This window comes from Schistocerca cancellata, chromosome 2 (genome assembly GCF_023864275.1).
Source record: "Schistocerca cancellata isolate TAMUIC-IGC-003103 chromosome 2, iqSchCanc2.1, whole genome shotgun sequence".
In the NCBI taxonomy this organism is placed as follows: domain Eukaryota; kingdom Metazoa; phylum Arthropoda; class Insecta; order Orthoptera; family Acrididae; genus Schistocerca; species Schistocerca cancellata.
This window is the reverse complement of record NC_064627.1, coordinates 134,721,729-134,745,261: the sequence shown is the minus strand read 5'-3', so window position 1 is coordinate 134,745,261 and position 23,533 is coordinate 134,721,729. Positions and strand designations below refer to the sequence as shown.

The 23,533-nt window shown below is 42.2% G+C and overlaps 1 pseudogene; it reads left to right on the top strand.

Annotated features, from left to right (window-relative positions):
- Positions 1 to 1,563: 1,563 nt before the first annotated feature.
- The window catches only part of LOC126151816 (hexamerin-like), a 101,499-nt pseudogene continuing 79,529 nt past the window's right edge, over positions 1,564 to 23,533 (top strand).

The window sequence follows — 23,533 nt, the reverse complement described above, 5'->3', positions numbered from 1 at the left end:
CGTGAACCGTATGTGCAGTTGACGGACTTTGAGCGAGGGCGTATAGTGGGCATGCGGGAGGCCGGGTGGACGTACCGCCGAATTGCTCAACACGTGGGGCGTGAGGTCTCCACAGTACATCGATGTTGTCGCCAGTGGTCGGCGGAAGGTGCACGTGCCCGTCGACCTGGGACCGGACCGCAGCGACGCACGGATGCACGCCAAGACCGTAGGATCCTACGCAGTGCCGTAGGGGACCGCACCGCCACTTCCCAGCAAATTAGGGACACTGTTGCTCCTGGGGTATCGGCGAGGACCATTCGCAACCGTCTCCATGAAGCTGGGCTACGGTCCCGCACACCGTTAGGCCGTCTTCCGCTCACGCCCCAACATCGTGCAGCCCGCCTCCAGTGGTGTCGCGACAGGCGTGAATGGAGGGACGAATGGAGACGTGTCGTCTTCAGCGATGAGAGTCGCTTCTGCCTTGGTGCCAATGATGGTCGTATGCGTGTTTGGCGCCGTGCAGGTGAGCGCCACAATCAGGACTGCATACGACCGAGGCACACAGGGCCAACACCCGGCATCATGGTGTGGGGAGCGATCTCCTACACTGGCCGTACACCACTGGTGATCGTCGAGGGGACACTGAATAGTGCACGGTACATCCAAACCGTCATCGAACCCATCGTTCTACCATTCCTAGACCGGCAAGGGAACTTGCTGTTCCAACAGGACAATGCACGTCCGCATGTATCCCGTGCCACCCAACGTGCTCTAGAAGGTGTAAGTCAACTACCCTGGCCAGCAAGATCTCCGGATCTGTCCCCCATTGAGCATGTTTGGGACTGAGGCGCCAGGTGGAAATGGCATGGCAAGCCGTTCCACAGGACTACATCCAGCATCTCTACGATCGTCTCCATGGGAGAATAGCAGCCTGCATTGCTGCGAAAGGTGGATATACACTGTACTAGTGCCGACATTGTGCATGCTCTGTTGCCTGTGTCTATGTGCCTGTGGTTCTGTCAGTGTGATCATGTGATGTATCTGACCCCAGGAATGTGTCAATAAAGTTTCCCTTCCTGGGACAATGAATTCACGGTGTTCTTATTTCAATTTCCAGGAGTGTATAAGCGATAGGTCAAAGATAGTCCAAGGTGCGAATATCGATGTACACCGCTGCTGCCACCCGCGGAAGGAGAGGATAACAGCATTATCGCGATAACCGCTGGAGACTAAACACAGAATCGCAACGAAGGTTTAATCCAGAGCGTAGCATGAGCCAGCCACGGCTCAATAGTCAACGTCTATCTTCAGTAGTTATGGGAACTGGGGTGATGCAAAACCTTTTTGATAACCAAGAAAATATTGCGTGTTGGCCGTTACGAAATCTTTTATCTTTTGAGTGAGTGAACAATGGCTTATACAGTGAGAAGTGTAGCTATGACAGCATAGGAGACCGACAGATTTGGTCCGATCGACCGGCACGCGGCCTTGAACGGAGCGGCCTCGATCTGGATGCGCCTGGGGTCCCGGCAGCTGACACGTCCGTGACTCTGCGACTGCAGATATCGGCAGTGACGTCTATAAGAACAACATCCGCTGCATGCGCGCGTGGACCAGGCCTGAAGCCCTCCAGAGGATATGGGGGCCACCACCGTAGCACTCCTGGTCATACTGGCTGTCGCCGCTGCCATGCCTAAACGAGAGACCCCCAAATGTATGTGTTCAGTAACCTCTTTAAAAATATTTAAATTCTTTGTAAATATGTCTCCTTATTTAGCGTTTAGCATCTATGTTAGTGAATCGTATCTACCGGATAAAGGCTGGGTTGTGTGTGCCGCTGCGAACCCCCCCCCCTTTCCCCCGCCACCCTCACTCCCCCTCCGACATGTGGTGAGGGGGTCATGAAATGCCAATAAAGGAAAAAAAAAAAGATAATACTTCGGGCATTCAGTGGATTTTACTCCTGACGACGGTGACGGAGATGGTCGTCGAAAGCTTGAGAATTTTATTCGAACTGACACGGCCTGAAACCGATAAGAGTCCGCAGCTCGTGGTCGTGCGGTAGCGTTCTCGCTTCCCGCGCCCGGGTTCCCGGGTTCGATTCCCGGCGGGGTCAGGGATTTTCTCTGCCTCGTGATGACTGGGTGTTGTGTGATGTCCTTAGGTTAGTTAGGTTTAAGTAGTTCTAAGTTCTAGGGGACTGATGACCATAGATGTTAAGTCCCATAGTGCTCAGAGCCATTTGAACCATTTAGAGCCAAACCGATTAGATTTTATTCGGACGTGCGGCCGCAAAGACTCTGAGGACAAATAATAATTTCTAATATATTGGATTTTCATCTTGATAGACCATTTCTTTACTTTTTTCTGTACACATTTTCTTATTAAATATGTTGGCTACGCGACTGAATTTATAAACGTCATTTTGAACTTCGTCTTTGGATCGTCATACGACAAACTGCTCAGCTCAATACAGCACTGTCATACGTCACGAGTTGAAGAGGTTGTCTTATGTCTATCTTCTCATGCCTTCATCATGTTGTAAAATGACGCCGCTAGCAGGACAGTCCTTGCCTGTCACCATAGATTATGTTCTAGTCGTTCGTGCAACGATGAAGGTATACAGTGACTTTATTGCATTTACAATGTTTGTGTCTCGAATTTGTCTTTTCTTTGTAAGATTGCACTATAAGCCTGATGTATGAATGGTAAGTCTTTTATTCTTTACAGCTCCTCTGTCAGCAGACTTCCGTGGTTCATATCGTTCACTCTTCCGCGTTTTGTTTACATCGTCGAATAACGGAAGTCCTGACGTTTGCTTCACCTTTGAGGTTTGTTTCCTAAAACTGTCATACTACCACATCCGATTCAGTTATCGTGGGACAGCGACTATTGCTCGTTATCGTTTCGCTTTATTTCTTCACTTTATTAATGATACCGCACCCTTTCGTACAGCTGAAGAAGGCTACCTGCGCTTGACTGAGCGCCATTTTTCCCTACGTAAAACAGAGAGTTGTTTTAATGTAGTGACGTCCATTTTCTACGGGTGACGTAAAAATCTTAATTGCTATGTCTGTAACTAAAGAACAAAATTTGTTTCTTTTTCTGTTTGATTTCACGTTTCTGCTGGCAGCTTCATGTCGTATCACATCTAAAAAGACCATTTATGCTAATAATCAACATGTGTTACTCGACCCTTTCAGTTATTCATCCTCTGCGTAGACACTTACACAACTCATTTTAAAGTAAATTAACACGCAACCATAATGAAAGGAGTTGTCATTTAATTTTTTCTTTTGAGTCATCAGTCTTCTGAGTGGTTTGATGCGGCCCGCCACGAATTTCTCTCCTATGCCAACCTTTTCATCTCAGGGTAGCACTTGCAACCTACGTCCTCAATTATATGCTGGATGTATTCCAATCTCAGTCTTCCTGTACAGTTTTTGCCCTCTACAGCTCCCTCTAGTACCATGGAAGTCAGTCCCTGATTTCTTAACTGAAGTCCTATCATACCGTCCCTTCTCCTTGTCAGTGTTTTCCATATACTCCCTTGCAATCCGATTCTGCGCAGACCCTCCTCATTCCTTACCTTATCAGCCCACGAAATTTTCAACGTTCGTCTATAGCTTCACATCTCAAATATTTCGATTCTCTTCTGCTCCGGTTTTCCAACAGTCCATGTTTCACTACCATACAATGCTGTGTTCCAAACGTATCTTCTCAGAAATTTTTTCCTCAAATTAAAGCCTTTGTTAGATGCTAGTAGACTTCTGTTGCCCAGGAGTGCCCTTTTTGCAAGTGCTAATCTGCTTTTGATGTCCTCCTTGCTCCATCCGTCATTGGTTATTTTGCTGCCTAGGTAGCAGAATTCCTTAACCTCTTCTACTTCGTCACCATTAACCCTGATGTTAAGTTTCTGCTACTTTTCATTACATTCGTCTTTCTTCGATTTATTCTCAGTCCTTATTCTGTACACATTAGATGGTTCGTTTGATTCAGCAGATCATGTAATTCTTCTTCACATTCACTCACGATAGCAATGTCATCAGCGAAACGTGTCATTAATACCCCTTTCACTTTGAATTTTAATTCCATTCCTGAAACTTTCTATTATTTCCATCATTGCTTCTTCGATGTACAGATTGAACAATAGGGCGAAAGACTGTATCCTTGTCTTACATTCTTTCTAATCCGAGCATTTCTTACTTGGTCGTCAAATCTTATTATTCCTTCTTGGTTCTTGTACGTATTGTATATTACCTGTCTCTCCCTATAGCTTACCATATTTGTCTCAAAATTTCGAATGTCTTGCACCATTTTACGTTTTCCAACGCTTTTTCCATATTGACAAATCCTATGAACGTGTCTCGATTTTTCTTTAGTCTTGCTTCCATTATCAACTGCAATGTCAGAACTGTTACTCTGGTGCCTTTACCTTTACTAAAGCCCAACTGATCGTCATCTTACACATCCTCAATTTTCTTCTCCATTCGTCTGTATGTTGTTCTTGTCAGCAACTTGGATGCATGAGCTGTTAAGCTGACTGTGTGATGATGTCTGGCACTTGTCTTTTCTTGAAATTGTCTATAGCAATAATAGATCTTCTCATTTAAATTTCATGACAATATGGGAGAAATGATGGCGAAAATTCAACCGCTGCCACATCTGAAGCAGAGTTACTGTTACAGTCGAGCGCATATCCATTTGACACAGTTCGATCATTCACAATCCCAACGCGAATTGCAAGTGCAATATTTCACCTCGTTAACTATGCGAAATGTTTAGAGTTCACACCAGGCGCGCGGCTGCTCACTACTCAGAGACTAAGTCCCGCGGTACCACACAACGCGAAATTTCTAAGTTGTTTCACTTCCTAGCTATCTAAAGACCGGCCGTCCGCTTTCGTGTCTCCACCAACACTGTACCCTTTGATGTTTAGACCAGATCTGTCTCTCTGCCCGTCTCCGGCCGCGTCCTTCGCGTGTCGAACATCGTCGCTCAACTGACTAGGGCAATTTCCTTTCCTGAAGCCGTCCATCTGATTGGCTACAGCTTATTCTACATTATTTTACATTTCAACATATTTATATAATCAAAGCTTGACCACTTTCACGTTCTAAATAAAGTAACAATAACATCCATTACACGCTACAGTCCGGAACCGCGTGACTGCTACGGTCGCAGGTTCGAATCCTGCCTCGGGCATTGATGTGTGTGATGTTCTTAGGTTAATTAGGTTTAAGTAGTTCTAAGTTCGAGGGGACTGATAACCACTGCAGTTAAGTCCCATAGTGCTCAGAGCCATTTTTGAACATCCATTACATAATAAACGTTAAATTCTTTTACATAAAACCAGTACAATTTCCTTCTTAACTTTGAATGGCACGGTCAGTAGCCTTGCACCAGTGTTCTTTCTGATAGATAACTAATTATGCACTAAACTTTACAACAAATATTCTATTACCTAATGATTCAATGAAGTGTGATGTTGTCATCGTTCAATGTGGTTTGTGTATATGAAATGATGATCTGATGCTCAACTGAAAATACTGATAATTTAAATTTACTATAATAATAAAGTTACAGAGTCGATATTTACGTTTGTCATTTTAATGATGCCATTCTACACTACTGGCCATTAAAATTGCTACACCAAGAAGAAATGCAGATGATAAACGGGTATTCATTGGACAAATACATTATACTAGACTGACATGTGATTACATTTTCACGCAATTTGTGTGTACCCAGAACAACCACCTCTGGCCGTAATAACGGCCTTGATACGCCTGGGCATTGAGTCGAACAGAGCTTGGATGGCGTGTACAGGTACAACTGCCCATGCAGGTTCAACACGATACCACAGTTCAAGAGTAGTGACTGGCGTATTGTGACGAGCCAGTTGCTCCTCCACCATTGACCAGACGTTTTCAGTTGGTGAGAGATTTGGAGAATGTGCTGGCCAGGGCAGCAGTCGAACATTTTCTGTATCCAGAAAGGCCTGTACAGGACCTGCAATATCCGGACTGTAGCGCCTAGAACCGCTCGGCCACTCCGGCCGGCAATCTCGTTGCATTTTCCGACAATATTTTCACTATTGGCTGCACATATTGATTTACAGTAATATATACAATATACCAATTTTTGCAATGATATGTTATGTACAGGACATATACGTATTGCAACTTTGGCTTTATGCCATTATCAAGCGGTTTAGATGCTGAAACTCTGCATCTGTCAACATGGGCGAAGGAAGCAAAATGAATGGGAGCCTGTATGGCTCTTATCAGCATTTGTTATCCATCATCGGTGTACAATAGATGGAAATGGCTACACAGGTACTACGTAAATCAGTGCTGTACAGCACACTCTATGATGTGTGTAGTTACACCGTCACTTCAGTGTCAGTCTGAGTCAGAATGAGTCAAATGAACCACGGCTGGAGTGATCGAGAGCTGATAACAAAACCAACACTCAAACTCTGGCATGGCCATTACTGCTAGAACCACGACATTTAGAAGCTGCTTGCTATCAGTGTTTTCTCTGAGACCTGGAAACAGGGACTAGTTAAGTCACTACCAAAGGAGTAAGATGCACAGCATCTGAATTCTTCGTGCACTGTCCAGACCTCAGAATATATAGTCCACTACAAGCTAACAAACTACCTAACCACAAACAACCTACCAGAGTAACACAAATGAGTTTTCTGAAGCTTTCCAGGCATACACTTCGACAGTTTTCTGGCCAAAATTAGGTGCCTAAATTTCTCGCCAAGTACAGGGCAGCTGTTTCGTTCATATCTAACGTCTCTCAAGCAGTGCGTCATGTTCGGCACCATAAGGTCACAGGCGTCCCCCAGGATTCAGTATTAGGTACTATACTCTTTTCATTGAATGTCGATGGCGTGTCACAAAGTTTTGTCCCACTGCAAATACATGTACGCTGATGACCTCCAGCTGTACGTAAGTGCAAAACCAATAAACCTGAAGAAAGCTCAATATCCACCTGTGTGCTCTATCAAAATGGGCGCAGGATGTAGGGTTAAAGCCCAACCCATCCAAACCCAAGTGGTACTGGACTTCACTCTAGGCTCATTAACCCAAACTATCAGAAATCTCTACCTTCATTAACCATAAATAGTACTAATGTCAACTTCTTGTCTTCAGAAAAGACTCTAAGATTAATAATACATGAAAATCTAAATCGGACTAAGCACGTAACTGGAACGTGCAAAAAGGTATCAGCGTTTCTTCATGCCCTACGAAGTTACAGAAAGCTCTTCCCTCTTGACCCGAAAAGATACTTATACATACAGTTACACAATTACAGAATTGTTGATTACAACGATCTTATTGTGCAAGGCCTTTGTAGGGAAAGCTCACTACACCTGGAACTGGTTATGAAGGACTGTGTTCGTTATATCGGTGATGTTCGACTGCTGAAATGTTCAAATGTGTGTTATTTACAAGGACCAAATTGCTGAGGTCATCGGTGCCTAGACTTACACGCTACTTAAAGTAATTTAAACTAATTTATGCCAAGAGCAACGCATACACCCATGCCCGAGGAAGGACTTGAACCTCCGGCGAGAGGGGCCGCGCAGTCCGTGACATGGCGCCTCTAACCTCGCGGCCACTCCGCGCGGCGATGTTCGACTTTTTGCTCAGATTAAACTGTCATATGCACCCTTATCCCGGTTGCGTGCAGACAAGCGCAGAAATTTCCATAGCCTCTGTCTTCCCTGCCGTCTTATCAACGCACACTCTCTGATGTATATCTCCTTGATATAGCATTCTTATCTGAAGAACATGGTAGAAGCACCTGTACCCATGAGAGCAAAATCCTTTCTGTCCCGCTCCATCATTATCGCTTTCTTTCACTTTCTCAAAGTCCTTCTCTGTAGCAGGAACCCGAGTCTGGAGTAACCTCCCGCATTGTATCACAGAACAGAATAACATCTCCTAGAGGACAATTAATGAGGTAGTTACTGAGGCACAATGATGATTGGCATTGTCCCTGTAAGCACTCGTTACGCTTGTACATTCTTTCCAACGAGATCCTCCTCATTTCCCAGCATTCTTAGTTCGTGCAGTCTCCTTAAATTTTCTTTCCCCAGAACTCGCTATATCAGAAAACACCAGTTTCTGTACGCCCGTAAATTCTTTTTACGTGTGGGACTGTCATTGTTGTTACTATAATAATAAGTATTACTACTGTTATTACCATTAATATCATAGCCAATATTACTTACTCAGACTGTCACTGTAGACACTAAAATAATTTTAATATTATTTGTGATATTAAAATGGCTATTTCTTAGATAACTATGGCGTAAAAAATGTACTGTACGTGTGCTACCCTTCTCCGGCATAAGAAAGCACATGATGGACCTAACCAGATAAGATTAAATAAATAATTAAATAAAAACAAATAATTAAATATATACCATGGTTTGCCTTGACATGGCCGCATCGCTCATTGGACCAAACCATGGTACCAAGGCGAAACTTATATAGAAATGCGTATACTGCAGCCTTAAAAACTAGTCACTGCTACAGAATTCATTTATTCTTGACACTGTATCCATTGCCTAATGTAATTTGTCTCCTGGCACTTGCAAACACAGCCAGTAGGTATTTGGTCATCAGATACAGCCCACATATCTATTACAGGTACCAGAACTGGTCGAAGGCTTCGTGCAGAGGGAGCGTAGTGGTGAATTTCTCGCCTTTGATGAGCCCACCTCCGTGTTGGAAGACAGCCACGTGGACCAAATAAAGCTTTTCTTGGACCTGCTGTACCACTCCAAGGACTATGACACGTTCTAAAAGGTATGTGTCACACCACAACTGTCACCTAACTGAATAGCCGTATGCCAGATATTGCGTATCGGCACTCATTGCGATTTCCCTTCATCTGTCTGTGTCCTACGTTCATGTTTTTTTATCTTTCTCTTTTTCTGCTCCCTCTTTTTTTCTCCTACTCTTGCCTCTTACCTCCATCCACACTCTCTCGGTCTCTCCCCTCTCTCCCTTCTTCTCAATGTTGTGGGATTACTGGTGTGTGTGTGCGTGTGCGTGTGTGTGTGTGTGTATGTGTGTGTGTGTGTGCGTGTGTGTGTGTACAGTATTTTAGCAACTTATCTTTACTGTTGTCTTTTTTTTACGTTTAGATTTTTGCCTTGGTATGGTGATAATTTTCTCATTTTGTGGATGTAATGCCGTTGTGATAGTGGGACTTTGATTACATTCATGCCTTGTGCTGTACGTACCCCAGAGTATTTTAAGTGTTGACTAATGTTCACCATGCTATACTGGGTGGGCAAAAATATGGAACTACGCGAAGCGCAACTCATTGAAATGACCGATGCGGTGTAAGAAAACCGATTGCATTCAAAACCGCTTCTACTTGTCACTTAATGGATAAATACACGTTCTGTATGGGTGTCTAGAGAATCTTATACCATTATTCCCGTAAAATTTCAGATGATGGAGGTGGGTAGCGAGCACGCACCCTCTCTCCAATGTTAACCGCAAAGGCTCAATAATACAGAGATCTGCTGACTATGGTGGTAAGGTGATATACGACATTTTATCCTTGAGCTCATAAAACCAGTCCTGGACGATGCGAGCTGTGTGAACAGAGATTCTGCCTTCTTCGAAAACAGAATCACCATTGGGGAAGAACCTTTCTACCGTGAAATGGACCTTGCAGAGGAACCACGGATCCTGTGGAATACCACGGTATTACTGCACAAATCATCACCGAACCCCGTCCGTGTTTCACTTCTTCCTACAAAATGGCTTTCTTCCATCGCACCAAGTCCAATTTTTATAGTTTCGGCATCACGTTTCCCTGTTACAAACATTTACGTCAATCATGAGTGGGTTTAGAATTCAAGTACACCATATAATTCTCTGTTTATGGAGCTCCCTTCGTGTTGTTTTGGTACTGAGAGTTGTCGACCTCTTATTTTACGTCACAACCCTCTTCAATAACCGTCAATCAAAGTCATTCAACACAAACTTTTGTCCGCGTTGTGACTTAGCGGATGAAGTTTTTCCGCTTTCCCTGTATGCGGTATAAACCTTAAATAGAATGCCTCTCGAAACACCAAACACCAGCTGCCTTGGTTACAAAAGCACCATCATACGAGCACCAAAAATTTGCTTAAACTCCGACATCTCACAGCTACAAACAACACTGTTGTTGTTGTGTTGGCAGAAGAGCCAACACCGTGTTAGTAGTGGAAGCCGAAATGCACGCGTTTTAGCTCACGCAGGCTGGCGTGAGGAGGGAAGGACTATACTGACGTGAGGTCTGGAACATGACAAGGAATTAGAATCCAGAAAGCGGACGTAATTAGTTTGACACTTAACTTTAATCCATTAATGATGAACGTCGCTCGTGACGGTACATGATTCACAATATTGTCTGTTCAGAATTCATTCTAATTACTGAATATGGCGCCTTGATAGGTCGTAGCAAATGACGTAGCTGAAAGCTATGCTAAACTGTCGTCTCTGTAAATGAGAGCGTATGTAGACAGTGACCCATCACTAGCAAAGTCGGCTGTACAACTGGGGCGAGTGCTAGGGAGTCTCTCTAGACTAGACCTGCCGTGTGGCGGCGCTCGGTCTGCAATCACTGATAGTGGTGACACGCGGGTCCGACGTATACTAACGGACCGCGGCCGATTTAAAGGCTACCACCTAGCAAGTGTGGTGTCTGGCGGTGACACCACAGTTGTGACCATGGCTGACACTTGCAACATACAGAGGACACTGCACAGGTGCTGTTCGTGGTCGAACTCCACAGTGCAACTTGCAAGCTTATCTAGCATCAGCATTTACGTTCAAGCACGCATTTCTCGCTGTTTTTCCATATTTTTGTCGACACCCTGTACACTCATTTCTTATCAATTATTTCTATAACCTTTTTCTAATATAGCTTTTCGGTTTACAGACGGCTGTTTATCTTCGTAAGACAGTAAACAAAGCCCAGTTTATTATCTCATTTTTCATATCCGTGAAGATGCGCCAAGACACGAAGGACTTGCTCTTGCCGCCCCTCTTCGAGATACGTCCTGAGCTCTTCATCACCTTCGACGTCATACAACAGGTCTACGACCTCAAGATGCGAGGAGGTGATAAATTATTTATTACTTCGTTATCTAGTGGTGACAGATATTAAAGTATGTTTGAAAGGCTTGACGCTTGGTCCCCACTTATTTGTGAAGTTTAAAGGAGTCATTCCACCGAAGGAATGTAGACTAGTGCGAATCTCAACTTTACAAATAATGTATTTTGAAATTTAAAGTTCAAAACAGTTTAGAACAAGTATATTTATCTATTTAACTGTACAACAGTGAAATAAAGAAACATGAACTACACTGAAACTTCCTGGCAGATTAAAACTGCATGTCGGACCGAGACTCGAACTCGGGACCTTTGTCTTTCGCGGGCAAGTGCTCTACCCGCGAAAGGCGAAGGTCCCGTGTTCGAGTCTCGGTCCGACACACAATTTTAATCTGCCAAGAAGTTTCATATCAGCGCACACTCTGCTGCAGAGTGAAAATCTCATTCATGAACTGGACTCTTTTGGTCAGAAAATTACTAAAAATGTCGCTGTCATCTTCTGTAATACACTGCTATACCTTTTGTATATTTTGCGATTTTTACGCTCCACACTCATATTCGTGGGAAGGGTTGTTATGGAGAGAAAGTGAATGTCGATGATGAAGAGCTAACTGCCAAAGTAATAACTCCAATTTTACGTATGGAGTCAAGACTCATGCCACACCTGCCTAACAAGTAACCGAAGACCTCCGTGTTTGCATTTTTGGTATTCTTACTGTACACGAATGTACCATCACAGCAATAACCTGTTAGCACTAGAGATAAAATTGCATATGACAGATATCGAGAAGACCAGTGGTTGGTATGTGAAGTCTAATAGTGGATTTCTTCACAGAATTCTTAAAAAGAGTAAGTTACAGAAACCATGTCGTAAACTAACCGTATGATACATGACTTTTGCCTTTCATTGCGCGAATGCCAATTGTCTGTCAAAATATTGTTTGAGCAAAGGGTCACCACCTATGTATCTATACTTTTTTGCACTTGTTTTTGGCGATACCTGCTGAGAGATTAATTTTTCAATGTACTGCAGACGTCACATGCTGGCATAGGATAGTTCAATGATGTACATATGAGATCGTAGTACCAGAACAACCAACACAGTAACGTTGACTAATAAAAATAATAATGATTGTAGTAGTACTAGTAGTAGCGATGGTAGTAATCATGATCACCGTTTCGTATCACCAGAAACAGAAGAAATAAAGAAAGAGAAGAGGACTGAAAGTGACAGTGTCAATAGTGAGCCGTATTGGGCTCATGTATGACGTGGTTTAAACCTTGGTTCCTATTCTGTGTTTGGTTGCCCGCGGTTATTGCGATTATGCTGTTGTTCGCTCTCTCCCTGAGAGGCAGCAGTGGTGTGTATCGATATTCGCACCTTGTACTATCTTTGGTCTGGTACTGATAGTTTCCAGCTGTGCTGTGGAGGGGTCGGTCGGTTGGTGTAGCAGCGAGGAAATCTCCGCGGGGCGTAGTTTGACCGGGCCCACTAGTAGTCTCTACGCAGTGTCAGACTGTGTGGGTGTGGGGCTGTTCCCGTTGCTACGAGGTCCGTGGCTCACCGACCCTGGACACGAAAGGAATTTGGCTTTAATTTACCAGCAATTAAAGACTGTTCACATTGTGCCGTTTGGTTCTCGTTGTTGGCTGTTGGGACATTCCCACAAGCAACAACGTGTGTGTTCGAATTGGCGAAGGTTTAGCCACCATCCGGTGGAGTTCAACTGTATTTGGTTATTTGCAATTGAAGCGCTCTAGAGGAATTTTTTGCCTTGTGGTCGTTAACGTTCCGGTTGCCTGTCCTGGCCTTTGACGTAAATTTAGGCAGTGTCCTTTCCTCACCGGGTTGCCACTGTCCAGCACGATGTGTAGTTCGACAGCTTAATGTATGCTTGGTTGTGGGCGTCCATGCCTTTTATGTTTGCATTGAACTCCCGGTTATGTGCTGGTCGAGTGGAGCGCAAGTTACCTTGTCGGTGGATCCGTTGGCTGTCTGTTGGCTATGTTGTCATCGGATCGAGAACGGTTATGCCGACTGCCTGTCTCACCTAAGTGAACGTTAGTATTTCAAGTGCTGGCCGACCCCCGAAACTTCTGAGTGCCGTTAGCTGCACTGCCTTTTCTTATTTTCTGTTGTGTGTATTTGTATGGCTCACAGCCGATGGTCTTGAATTGAAGTTGAATTGTTTTTAGTGGTGTTTTAAGTCATGGGCCGTCAGCCACTTTAATATTAAAGTTCCTTGCTTTTCAAGTGTTAGACTGTTTGGCCTTCAGCCTAATTTAAGATAAAACTTTGTTGTTTAACTTTATTTTACCTTGAGTTTTAAGTCAAGGGGGCTTCAGCCGTTTTTAAATTAAATTTAGCTTCAGGCTACTTGAAGATAAGACCTGCGTTGTTTTTTCAATTTAATTTTACCTTGAGCCTTGAATCATCGGCCTTCAGCCGTCTTTAAATCAAGGTTGTTGCTTTTAAAGTGTTAGATTTTTGGGCCTTCAGCCAAATAATAGAACTTAATTAGCGTGAGGCCTTTTGCCTTCTAAATATTCTTTTTCGCGTCTGAATTTTGAGTTAATGGCTTTTAGGCGTTTTTTAAAAATTAAAGTGGTTGTGCCCTTAAGGCATAAGATAGTGTGGCGTATTCAGTAGATAACTAAGTTCAAGAATTTGTACTGTAATGTTTGGTGAAATAAATAAAGTTATATGTGTACGAGTGTAACTGGCAGCCACTCATTTTGGCCCCTTTCCACATTTCCAACTACCTGCCCTGATCTGCAGGTTTAGCAGGGTGTTTCAAATAGTTGTTTTAATGAACACAGAAATCAGCCGCTTTATAATATATTTCTGTTTAAGCTAATGTGCATTTTTGGCTTCGCCTGTCTTCAGTTAGCGTAATGCATATTTGAACCTTCAATCGATACGTGTTTACAGCACCGACAACAAACCGCATGCTGCAGCTGCCCTGTGCAAAATAGCATTTCTGTTTAGCTGCTGCTACAATTCGCGAGGATATACACTCCTGGAAATTGAAATAAGAACACCGTGAATTCATTGTCCCAGGAAGGGGAAACTTTATTGACACATTCCTGGGGTCAGATACATCACATGATCACACTGACAGAACCACAGGCACATAGACACAGGCAACAGAGCATGCACAATGTCGGCACTAGTACAGTGTATATCCAACTTTCGCAGCAATGCAGGCTGCTATTCTCCCATGGAGACGATCGTAGAGATGCTGGATGTAGTCCTGTGGAACGGCTTGCCATACCATTTCCACCTGGCGCCTCAGTTGGACCAGCGTTCGTGCTGGACGAGCAGACCGCGTGAGACGACGCTTCATCCAGTCCCAAACATGCTCAATGGGGGACAGATCCGGAGATCTTGCTGGCCAGGGTAGTTGACTTACACCTTCTAGAGCACGTTGGGTGGCACGGGATACATGCGGACGTGCATTGTCCTGTTGGAACAGCAAGTTCCCTTGCCGGTCTAGGAATGGTAGAACGATGGGTTCGATGACGGTTTGGATGTACCGTGCACTATTCAGTGTCCCCTCGACGATCACCAGTGGTGTACGGCCAGTGTAGGAGATCGCTCCCCACACTATGATGCCGGGTGTTGGCCCTGTGTGCCTCGGTCGTATGCAGTCCTGATTGTGGCGCTCACCTGCACGGCGCCAAACACGCATACGACCATCATTGGCACCAAGGCAGAAGCGACTCTCATCGCTGAAGACGACACGTCTCCATTCGTCCCTCCATTCACGCCTGTCGCGACACCACTGGAGGCGGGCTGCACGATGTTGGGGCGTGAGCGGAAGACGGCCTAACGGTGTGCGGGACCGTAGCCCAGCTTCATGGAGACGGTTGCGAATGGTCCTCGCCGATACCCCAGGAGCAACAGTGTCCCTAATTTGCTGGGAAGTGGCGGTGCGGTCCCCTACGGCACTGCGTAGGATCCTACGGTCTTGGCGTGCATCCGTGCGTCGCTGCGGTCCGGTCCCAGGTCGACGGGCACGTGCACCTTCCGCCGACCACTGGCGACAACATCGATGTACTGTGGAGACCTCACGCCCCACGTGTTGAGCAATTCGGCGGTACGTCCACCCGGCCTCCCGCATGCCCACTATACGCCCTCGCTCAAAGTCCGTCAACTGCACATACGGTTCACGTCCACGCTGTCGCGGCATGCTACCAGTGTTAAAGACTGCGATGGAGCTCCGTATGCCACGGCAAACTGGCTGACACTGACGGCGGCGGTGCACAAATGCTGCGCAGCTAGCGCCATTCGACGGCCAACACCGCGGTTCCTGGTGTGTCCGCTGTGCCGTGCGTGTGATCATTGCTTGTACAGCCCTTTCGCAGTGTCCGGAGCAAGTATGGTGGGTCTGACACACCGGTGTCAATGTGTTCTTTTTTCCATTTCCAGGAGTGTATTTACGATATATTGCTGTTTAGATGTACTTACTTTTTATTCTGCTTGCTGTTATTCCGACTTTTGCGTTTATGGATGCTGTACAAACATTTTTTACTTCAATTTTACGCAGAACACCCAAATATCCACCATTTTGCCAACTGACATCTTTGTTTACATCGAGAATACATCTATGATCGAAGATTATATTTTGCTAGTAGGTTATGTTATGGTCAAAGTTATATTTTGCATACAGGTTCAGTACCATTGAAATGATCTGAAAGTGTTTAGCATGAATGTGCTGAGTACTCTACGTAGTTATTAAAGAAGTGAACTTGTGACTGTTCAGAGTCAGTGTATAGGTAAAACATTGACAGCGTATTGTATGCTGCAGCTGCTACGTGCAAAATAAGAATTTTGTTTAGTTATCACACTTCGCGAGTTGTACAATTACGATGTATTGCTGTTTATGAGTACTTACTTTCTACTCTGCTTGCTGTTATTCCGATTTTCGCATTTGTGGCTGGGGAAAAAAGATTTTTTTTACTTCCATCTTATACAATAACATCCAGTAGCCGCCATTTTGTCTGACATCTTTGTTTGCATCTGAAAATACATCTATGGTCAAAGAATACATTTTGCTTACAGATTCTGCTATGGTCAAATTTTTATTTTTCAGTAGGACTAAAGTGAACTTAAATTGCTTCACACAGATGTGTCGAAACTATGTATTTATTAAATAAGTGCGTTAGTGACTGTTTAATATCCAATATTATAAAATATAAATAATATAGTTCATTTTATATAGTTGTTGTTGTGGTCTTCAGTCCTGAGACTGGTTTGATGCAGCTCTCCATGCTACTCTATCCTGTGCAAGCTTCTTCATCTCCCAGTATCTACTGCAACCTACATCCTTCTGAATCTGCTTAGTGTATTCATCTCTTGGTCTCCCTCTACGATTTTTACCCTCCACACTGCCCTCCAATGCTAAATTTGTGATCCCTTGATGCCTCAAAACATGTCCTACCAACCGATCCCTTCTTCTAGTCAAGTTGTGCCACAAACTTCTCTTCTCCCAAATCCTATTCAATACCTCCTCATTAGTTATGTGATCTACCCACCTTATCTTCAGCATTCTTCTGTAGCACCACATTTCGAAAGCTTCTATTCTCTTCTTGTCCAAACTAGTTATCGTCCATGTTTCACTTCCATACATGGCTACACTCCATACAAATACTTTCAGAAACGACTTCCTGACACTTAAATCTATACTCGATGTTAACAAATTCCTCTTCTTGAGAAACGCTTTCCTTGCCATTGCCAGTCTACATTTTATATCCTCTCTACTTCGACCATCATCGGTTATTTTACTCCCTAAATAGCAAAACTCCTTTACTGCTTTAAGTGTCTCATTTCCTAATCTAATTCCCTCAGCATCACCCGACTTAATTTGACTACATTCCATTATCCTCGTTTTGCTTTTGTTGATGTTCATCTTATATCCTCCTTTCAAGACACTGTCCATTCCGTTCAACTGCTCTTCCAAGTCCTTTGCTGTCTCTGACAGAATTACAATGTCATCGGCGAACCTCAAAGTTTTTATTTCTTCTCCATGAATTTTAATACCTACTCCGAATTTTTCTTTTGTCTCCTTTACTGCTTGCTCAATATACAGATTGAATAACATCGGGGAGAGGCTACAACCCTGTCTTACTCCTTTCCCAACCACTGCTTCCCTTTCATGTCCCTCGACTCTTATAACTGCCATCTGGTTTCTGTACAAACTGTAAATAGCCTTTCGCTCCCTGTATTTCACCCCTGCCACCTTCAGAATTTGAAAGAGAGTATTCCAGTTAACATTGTCAAAAGCTTTCTCTAAGTCTACAAATGCTAGAAACGTAGGTTTGCCTTTTCTTAATCTTTCTTCTAAGATAAGTCGTAAGGTCAGTATTGCCTCACGTGTTCCAACATTTCTACGGAATCCAAACTGATCTTCCCCGAGGTCGGCTTCTACCAGTTTTTCCATTCGTCTGTAAAGAATTCGCGTTAGTATTTTGCAGCTGTGACTTATTAAACTGATAGTTCGGTAATTTTCACATCTGTCAACACCTGCTTTCTTTGGGATTGGAATTATTATATTCTTCTTGAAGTCAGAGGGTATTTCGCCAGTTTCATACATAGGGCTCACCAGATGGTAGAGTTTTGTCATGACTGGCTCTCCCGAGGCCATCAGTAGTTCAAATGGAATGTTGTCTATTCCCGGGGCCTTGTTTCGACTCAGGTCTTTCAGAGCTCTGTCAAACTCTTCACGCAGTATCTTATCTCCCATTTCGTCTTCATCTACATCCTCTTCCATTTCCATAATATTGTCCTCAAGTACATCGCCCTTGTATAAACCCTCTATATACTCCTTCCACCTTTCTGCCTTCCCTTCTTTGCTTAGAACTGGGTTGCCATCTGAGCTCTTGATATTCATACAAGTGCTTCTCTTCTCTCCAAAGGTCTCTTTAATTTTCCTGTAGGCAGTATCTATCTTACCCCTAGTGAGATATGCCTCTACATCCTTACATTTGTCCTCTAGCCATCCCTGCTTAGCCATTTTGCACTTCCTGTCGATCTCGTTTTTGAGACGTTTGTATTCCTTTTTGCCTGCTTCATTTACTGCATTTTTATATTTTCTCCTTTCATCAATTAAATTCAATATTTCTTCTGATACCCAAGGATTTCTATTAGCCCTCGTCTTTTTACCTACTTGATCCTCTGCTGCCTTCACTACTTCATCCCTCAGAGCTACCCATTCTTCTTCTACTGTATTTCTTTCCCCCATTCCTGTCAATTGTTTCCTTATGCTCTCCCTGAAACTCTCTACAACCTCTGGTTCTTTCAGTTTATCCAGGTCCCATCTCCTTAAATTCCCACCTTTTTGCAGTTTCTTCAGTTTCAATCTGCAGTTCATAACCAATAGATTGTGGTCAGAATCCACATCTGCCCCTGGAAATGTCTTACAATTTAAAACCTGGTTCCTAAATCTCTGTCTTACCATTATATAATCTATCTGATACCTTTTAGTATCTCCAGGATTCTTCCAGGTATACAACCTTCTTTTATGATTCTTGAACCAAGTGTTGGCTATGATTAAGTTATGCTCTGTGCAAAATTCTACAAGGCGGCTTCCTCTTTCATTCCTTCCCCCCAATCCATATTCACCTACTATGTTTCCTTCTCTCCCTTTTCCTACTGACGAATTCCAGTCACCCATGACTATTAAATTTTCATCTCCCTTCACTACCTGAATAATTTCTTTTATCTCGTCATACATTTCATCTATTTCTTCATCATCTGCAGAGGTAGTTGGCATATAAACTTGTACTACTGTAGTAGGCATGGGCTTTGTGTCTATCTTGGCCACAATAATGCGTTCACTATGCTGTTTGTAGTAGCTAACCCGCACTCCTATTTTTTTATTCATTATTAAACCTACTCCTGCATTACCCCTATTTGATTTTGTATTTATAACCCTGTAATCACCTGACCAAAAGTCTTGTTCCTCCTGCCACCGAACTTCACTAATTCCCACTATATCTAACTTTAACCTATCCATTTACCTTTTTAAATTTTCTAACCTACCTGCCCGATTAAGGGATCTGACGTTCCAAGCTCCGATCCGTAGAACGCCAGTTTTCTTTCTCCTGATAACGACGTCCTCCTGAGTAGTCCCCGCCCGGAGATCCGAATGGGGGACTATTTTACCTCCGGAATATTTTACCCAAGAGGACGCCATCATCATTTAATCATACATCTCTACTGTATGATTTTATATAGAAGAATTAATATTACGTTTTTTCTCACAATCTGAATGTCAGTTACAGGTAAAAAAAAATAAAGACAGAATAACGGATTTACACATTGTAGAACTATTTTATCCACAGGATAGGCTTAAAATAGATTATGTTTCATTATGACTTTGTTTAGTGTGTGCCAGTATGAAAAAATTATAGAAATTCCTTAGAAAAATGTTGTTTGGAGACTGTTAGGAAATTTAGGACTTCACTTGGGGATGCTAATTTATGAGAATAAATGTTGATTCTTCAAGTGAATTCATTCTTCCTCTTTTATTGGCCTGGTGGAGTACTTGTAAGTTATGAGTTATGTCTGGCACTTGATGTTAATATTCAGCTCCATGTGAATTTGCTTACATTTTAAAATAAAGTACATAAATGTGTTCTCATAATCTTATGCTGAAATTTCTTTCTGCTTGTCTAATGTACCTCTCTGAACGTGACTGCAAGTTAATTTTGTATAGTACATATCGATTGTATGGCTTGCTATTATTTTTAATATTATGGGTGGCTTGGTCCTTAATTTTATTCTTTGTGTAAAACTGATTCTAATATTTGTTCCTCAGAAAAGGTTGGCTACTTCATAGGACAGTTTTCCTAAAGAAATGGCATGCTCATATATTTTTCTGCTAGCTGTGATGTGGTGTTATTTACTATTGATTTGTCTTTAGGACTTGTTATGTGGAATTCATTTCACTGTTTAGCTCAACTATTAGTTTCTGACTGTAGCCATCATTGTAAGCAATTTCTTTAGTCGTGTTTAGTTCATCAGTTTGGTCATTTGCTTGCAATATAATTCTTTTCATTCTATTGAGCATTGCTTAATATAGAGCTATTTAGTGCTTACATGGGCTGCATGAGGTTATACGGTTGTGGCATCGGTGTGTGTTGGTTTCCTGCATATGAAATTTATGTCTATTGTTGGAGCTACTATTGGAGAAATCCAGGAAATTTAAACCTTTAGCTGTTTGGTGTTCAACAGTGAAGTTGACTTCTGATGAATTTTGCGAGGTCCTCAATTTCTTCTGTTGCACCATCAAATAAAGTCAGTATATCTTTTACAGTATAGTATTTTGTTAATTATCTGGGATTTTCTTTAAGGAATTAACATTCTACATCGATGATGTCAATAACAACAAGTAAACAGGCAAGGCATATGCTCACAGCTAGACTATCTTTTTGCTGGCATATTTTTATTAAAAGTGACAGTACTATTGTTGACCAACCTATGAAAAAATATATTTCTGTTAAAGACAAATTTTTGTGCATAATAAAATAATTTATAACTACTTATATTGCTTTGTTGACAGGTAACTTTGGGCACATGTCAAATCATGCGAAATTAGCTGTCTCGTGAACCTGAATGGTCTTTATAGAACTAATAGTTCACAGCTATTCTATACTGTGTATTTCTCTTCAAATTTGAATGTTTTGCTGAGGATCTAGTTCAATTTCTTACTGATTTTGTAAGCTGGGCGCTTTGAGAACTAATAATATTGCAAGACTGTGTGTGAATCTTGGGTTGCGCTTATACCTGTGTTGCAAAGGATTAATTACATAAAGTCATTATATAAATAAAATGTATCAGAACATCATCTTAATTATTGTTGAACATGACATATTCAGATTTACATATCTGGGCTCTCTCCATAAGTATCTTCAACAATAGACATAAATTTCAAGTATACAGGTAAACAAGGTACACAGAAGTCACAATCAATAAAACCTGATGTCACCCAGATACTTGAAACACAGCTTCATCCAGAGAAAAAAATCCCATTAGAAGCTGATCACCAAACTGTTGAACTAAACACAATTACAGAAATTGCTTAAAATAATGACTACTGGCCAAAACTAATAGATGAGCTGAATACCAAAAAAATTCCACAAACCTATCACAAAACAAACCAACTCTAAATAACACCACATCACAGTTAACAGAAAAATATGTGAGCATGCCATTTTTTTTAGAAAAACTGTCATATAAAGTAGCAAACCTTTTCTGAGGAACAAATGTTACCAAACAGAGTTACCAAACAAAACTTTTCTAAGGAATTTCTATATTTTCTTCATACACCCACACACTAAATACAGCCATGAAGAAACATAATCCTACATTATGTAAATCTGTTATTCTGTCTTCATTGTTTATACATGTAAATGACATTCAAACTGTGAGAAAAAATGTAATATTAACTCTTCTATATAAAATGTACTTTTGTTTATATTTTTATAATATAAACATATTTTTATAATATATTTTTATAATATATTAATCAGTCACTAACCCACTTATTTAATAACTACATAAAGAATTCGACACATCTACGCTAGGCAATTTAAGTTCATTTTAGCCATACTGAACCTATAAGTAAAATAAAACTGACCATAGCAGAACCTGTAAATAAAATGTCATCTTTGACCATAGATGTATTTTTCAGATGTAAACAAAGACGTCAGTAGGCAAAATGGCTGATACTGGACTGTTATACAATAACATAGAAGTAAAAAAAACATCTTTTTTCCCCAGCCACAAACGCGAAAATCGGAATAACAGCAAGCAGAGTAGGAAGTGAGTAAACGTAAACAGGAATACATCGTAATTATACAACTCGCAAAGTGTGATTGCTAAACAAAATTCTTATTTTGCACATAGCTGCTGCAGTATACAATCTTCTGTCAATGTTTTACCTATGAACTAACTCTAAGGACTCAAATATGTATTAAGTTAACTGAAGATGAATGAAAACCTGAGACGCATATTAGCTTAAATAAAAATACATATCAAAGTGGCTGGTTACTGTATTTATTACGGAGCTCAACAGCCGAGAAAAATGAATAAATTAGTGTCTACAGCTTTCGGTAGAGAATTGTATTACAAGAGGGAGGGGAAACGGTGGTGGAGAATGTGTCACTCAGCTGTAGACAAGTTTGTGGAATAGATAGCTATTGTGCTAGGAGGTGAATCATTAACTATCTTCCGAAGTTTGATTTCTCTAACATTTTGAGGAAGATCATTCGTAATACAAACAATGATTTTGAGCAGGTCACTGTGTTGTATAGTGGTACAGAGACACTTTTAATTTGTTGAGAACGACTATTTGTGCTATGCTGTTCAGATATATGTGTAAGAGTTGAAGATGACAAACGAGGAATGCAATGACAGTGAAAATAATAAATCAAACACAGTGTGTGATAATCTCTGCACTCCTCGGCTAGCAGTCATGATAACTGTTCGTCGACAGTTGGGATGTGGTCGAAATACTAGACATTACAAATGTATCGCACATAACTACTCAAATAAGTTCCAGCTAGTGTGAATTCTCATTCGAAGGTCCTTGAAGAACAGAATCGCTATAAAAAAGCATGGGGAGTATTAGTAATTCTACGGGTTGCTTTTTAATCTCGAGGTATTTAAGCACAAGACTGGGTCACTGAAGAAACCCTGTATTGAGCCGTGGTTCCATTTGAACTACATCATATTTCAATCACCAAAAGTTGCTGATGAACGGTTTTTATCATTTCAAGTATATTAAAGTTGGTTAGTTAATTACACAACTGGAAACACACAAATGTTTAGAGAATGCTTCTTTTTTCTCTGACAGCAGCATTCCGTCCACCAAGAATGGGAGACGACTGACATGATGCTTGTTTTACAGGTCTCAGGCCTCTTGGCGTAGGCCAATATTACATCCTGAGCAACCACACACAGTACGGGACCGTCCATACACCAGAGGACAAGCTGTCCTACTTCACGGAGGATGTTTGGCTGAACGAGTATTTCGCAGATTCGAATTACCGCTATCCGTACTTCCTCAGCGCCAACAACTACACCTTGGCCAACGGTGATGTCCGCGGTGGCACTGAGGAAACTGTAAGCTCGGTACTTCCTAGAAAGGTTGTCCCACGGATTGCCAGATGTAGCTCCCCTCAGCTACGAAAAAGGCGTACCGGTAAGATTTCTCAACGGACGAACGTCAGATTCTAACCTTGAGCAGAGCCTTATCCTCTTCACTATTTTCTCCTGCCTCCTACTTGAGAAATTCATCACTGCTCACTTATTTCTGTTCGTCAGTTCTATGCCTATACTCTCGCTTCTTCATCGTACTTTTTTTTACTGCCGTGGAAAAGAATATCAACGTGTAAAAGATCCTGGA